At 40.6% G+C, this 4,399-nt stretch overlaps 1 protein-coding gene across 2 annotated transcripts in view; it reads right to left on the reverse strand.

Annotated features, from left to right (window-relative positions):
- Positions 1-4,399, reverse strand: part of LOC138320526 (uncharacterized) — a 288,019-nt gene that overhangs the window by 239,493 nt on the left and 44,127 nt on the right. The gene's annotated exons all lie outside the window — the stretch shown is intronic.

Consider the following 4,399-nt stretch of genomic DNA (forward strand, 5'->3'; position numbering starts at 1 on the left):
GATCATCTGTGGCAGCCATCTTGGATTTTGGATTGACATAAAATATAACAACACTTGGTCGGGACCATGACAGGATCATTTCATGCAGGTTTCAGCTTAATCACACTGGTAGAACTTCAGAAGAAGTTCAAAATTCAAGATTTTGGAATATTTGACTCTCGTGACTTTGAAAGTAGGTCAAGGTCATTCATTTCCACAACTTTGAAAGCCCTTTATCTCAGCATGCTACTAACTAAATATGAATACCCTGGACCTTTCGGCTAATTAAAAGGTGTAGTTAAAAGATTTTAGTTTAATTGATCCGTGACCTTGAAAGAAGGTCAATGTCATTCATTTTTATAACTATGGTAACCCTGCATCCCAGCTTGCCACCAGCAAAATATGAGTACCCTGGATTTTGGGTTAGTTAACAAAAATCGTTCAAAGAATTTAGCCTATTTGACCCCTGTAACCTTAAGGAAGAACGTTAAGGTCATTAATTTTCACAACTTGCTACAGGCCAAATATGAGTACCCTGAACCTTTCGGTTAGTTAGAAGAAGTCATTCAAAGATTTTAGTCTATTTAACTCCTATGACCTTGAAAGTAGGGCAAGGTCATTTATTTTCACAACTATGGTAGCCATTCATCCCAGCATGCTACAGGCCAAATATGAGTACCCTGGACCTTTCGATTAGTTAGAAAACGTCGTTCAAAGATTTTTGCCTATTTGACCTCCGGTGACCTTGACAGTACGTCACGGTAATTAATTTTCACAACTTTTGTAGCCCTTCATCCCATCATGCTACAGGCAAAATATGAGTACCCTGGACCTTTTGGTTAGTTAGAAGAAGTCGTTCAAAGATTTTAGCCTGTTTGACCCCTGTGACCTTAAAAGTAGGTCAATGTCATTTATTTTCACAACTTAGGTAGTCCTTCATCCCAGCATGCTACAGGCCAAATATGAGTACCCTGGATATTTCGGTTAGTTAGAAGAAGTCGTTCAAAGATTTTAGCCTATTTGACCCCCGGTGACCTTGACAATAAGTCAAGGTCATTAAGTTTCACAACTTTTGTAGCCCTTCATCCCAGCATGCTACAGGTCAAATATGAGTACCCTGGACCTTTTGGTTAGTTAGAAGAAGTCGTTCAAAGATTTTAGCCTATTTGACCCCAGTGACATTGAAAGTAAATCAAGGTCATTTATTTTCACAACTTTGGTAGCCCTTCATCCCAGCATGCTACAGGCCAAATATGAGTACCCTGGACCTTTCGGTTAGTTAGAAGAAGTCATTTAAAGATTTTAGTCTATTTGACTCCTATGACCATGAAAGTAGACCAAGGTCATTCATTTTCACAACTATGATAGCCCTTCATCCCATCATGCTACAGGCCAAATATGAGTACCCTGGACCTTTTGGTTAGTTAGAAGAAGTCGTTCAAAGATTTTAGCCTATTTGACCCCTGTGACCTTAAAAGTAGGTCAAGGTCATTTATTTTCACAACTTAGGTAGTCCCTCATCCCAGCATGCTACAGGCCAAATATGAGTACTTTGGACCTTTCGGTTAGTTAGAAGAAGTCGTTCAAAGATTTTAGCCTATTTGACCTCCGGTGACATTGACAGTACGTCAAGGTCATTAATTTTCACAACTTTTGTAGCCCTTCATCCCATCATGCTACAGGCCAAATATGAGTACCCTGGACCTTTTGGTTAGTTAGAAGAAGTCGTTCAAAGATTTTAGCCTATTTGACCCCTGTGACCTCGAAAGTAGATCAAGGTCATTTATTTTCACAACTTTGGTAGCCCTTCATCCCATCATGCTACAGGCCAAATATGAGTACCCTTGATATTTCGGTTAGTTAGAAGAAGTCATTCAAAGATTTTAGTCTATTTGACCCCTATGACCTTGAAAGTAGGGCAAGGTCATTTATTTTCACAACTTTGGTAGCCATTCATCCCAGCATGCTACAGGCCAAATATGAGTACCCTGGACCTTTCGATTAGTTAGAAGAAGTCGTTCAAAGATTTTTGCCTATTTGACCTCCGGTGACCTTGACAGTACGTCACGGTAATTAATTTTCACAACTTTTGTAGCCCTTCATCCCATCATGCTACAGGCAAAATATGAGTACCCTGGACCTTTTGGTTAGTTAGAAGAAGTCGTTCAAAGATTTTAGCCTGTTTGACCCCTGTGACCTTGAAAGTAGGTCAAGGTCATTTATTTTCACAACTTTGGTAGCCCTTCATCCCAGCATGCTACAGGCCAAATATGAGTACCCTGGACCTTTCGGTTAGTTAGAAGAAGTCGTTCAAAGATTTTAGCCTATTTGACCCCCGGTGACCTTGACAATAAGTCAAGGTCATTAAGTTTCACAACTTTTGTAGCCCTTCATCCCAGCATGCTACAGGCCAAATATGAGTACCCTGGACCTTTTGGTTAGTTAGAAGAAGTCGTTCAAAGATTTTAGCCTATTTGACCCCTGTGACCTTGAAAGTAAATCAAGGTCATTTATTTTCACAACTTTGGTAGCCCTTCATCCCAGCATGCTACAGACCAAATATGAGTACCCTGGACCTTTCGGTTAGTTAGAAGAAGTCATTTAAAGATTTTAGTCTATTTGACTCCTATGACCATGAAAGTAGGCCAAGGTCATTCATTTTCACAACTATGGTAGCCCTTCATCCCATCATGCTACGGGCTAAATATGAGTACCCTGGACCTTTTGGTTAGTTAGAAGAAGTCGTTCAAAGATTTTAGCCTATTTGACCCCTGTGACCTTAAAAGTAGGTCAAGGTCATTTATTTTCACAACTTAGGTAGTCCCTTATCCCAGCATGCTACAGGCTAAATATGAGTACTTTGGACCTTTCGGTTAGTTAGAAGAAGTCGTTCAAAGATCTTAGCCTATTTGACCTCCGGTGACCTTGACAGTACGTCAAGGTCATTAATTTTCACAACTTTTGTAGCCCTTCATCCCATCATGCTACAGGCCAAATATGAGTACCCTGGACCTTTTGGTTAGTTAGAAGAAGTCGTTCAAAGATTTTAGCCTATTTGACCCCTGTGACATTGAAAGTAAATCAAGGTCATTTATTTTCACAACTTTGGTAGCCCTTCATCCCAGCATGCTACAGGCCAAATATGAGTACCCTGGACCTTTCGGTTAGTTAGAAGAAGTCATTTAAAGATTTTTGTCTATTTGACTCCTATGACCATGAAAGTAGGCCAAGGTCATTCATTTTCACAACTATGATAGCCCTTCATCCCATCATGCTACAGGCCAAATATGAGTACCCTGGACCTTTTGGTTAGTTAGAAGAAGTCGTTCAAAGATTTTAGCCTATTTGACCCCTGTGACCTTAAAAATAGGTCAAGGTCATTTATTTTCACAACTTAGGTAGTCCCTTATCCCAGCATGCTACAGGCCAAATATGAGTACCCTGGACCTTTTGGTTAGTTAGAAGAAGTCGTTCAAAGATTTTAGCCTATTTGACCCCTGTGACCTTAAAAATAGGTCAAGGTCATTTATTTTCACAACTTAGGTAGTCCCTTATCCCAGCATGCTACAGGCCAAATATGAGTACTTTGGATATTTCGGTTAGTTAGAAGAAGTCGTTCAAAGATTTTAGCCTATTTGACCTCCGGTGACATTGACAGTACGTCAAGGTCATTAATTTTCACAACTTTTGTAGCCCTTCATCCCATCATGCTACAGGCCAAATATGAGTACCCTGGACCTTTTGGTTAGTTAGAAGAAGTCGTTCAAAGATTTTAGCCTATTTGACCCCTGTGACCTTAAAAGTAGGTCAATGTTATTTATTTTCACAACTTAGGTAGTCCTTCATCCCAGCATGCTACAGGCCAAATATGAGTACCCTTGATATTTCGGTTAGTTAGAAGAAGTCGTTCAAAGATTTTAGCCTATTTGACCCCCGGTGACCTTGACAATAAGTCAAGGTCATTAAGTTTCACAACTTTGGTAGCCCTTCATCCCAGCATGCTACAGGCCAAATATGAGTACCCTGGACCTTTTGGTTAGTTAGAAGAATTCGTTCAAAGATTTTAGCCTATTTGACCCCTATGACCTTGAAAGTAGGTCAAGGTCATTTATTTTCACAACTTTGATAGCCCTTCATCCAAGTATGCTACAGGCCAAATATGAGTACTTTGGGCCTTACGGTTATTGAGAAGAAGTTGTTTGAATGAAACGTTTACGCACGGCGGACGGCGGCGGACGACGACGGACGGTGCATGATGACTATAGGTCATCCTGACCCTTTGGGTCAGATGACCTGAAAATATAGGTCCGTCAAGATTCGGTTGTTCCGAATAAACGAAACCCCCCTCCCCCTCCCCCCAGGTCTGTCAGGATTTATCACGAACACGTACTCGTGAGTCACGTGACATCAAACCGAAAGT

Source organism: Argopecten irradians, chromosome 4 (genome assembly GCF_041381155.1).
Source record: "Argopecten irradians isolate NY chromosome 4, Ai_NY, whole genome shotgun sequence".
Taxonomy (NCBI): domain Eukaryota; kingdom Metazoa; phylum Mollusca; class Bivalvia; order Pectinida; family Pectinidae; genus Argopecten; species Argopecten irradians.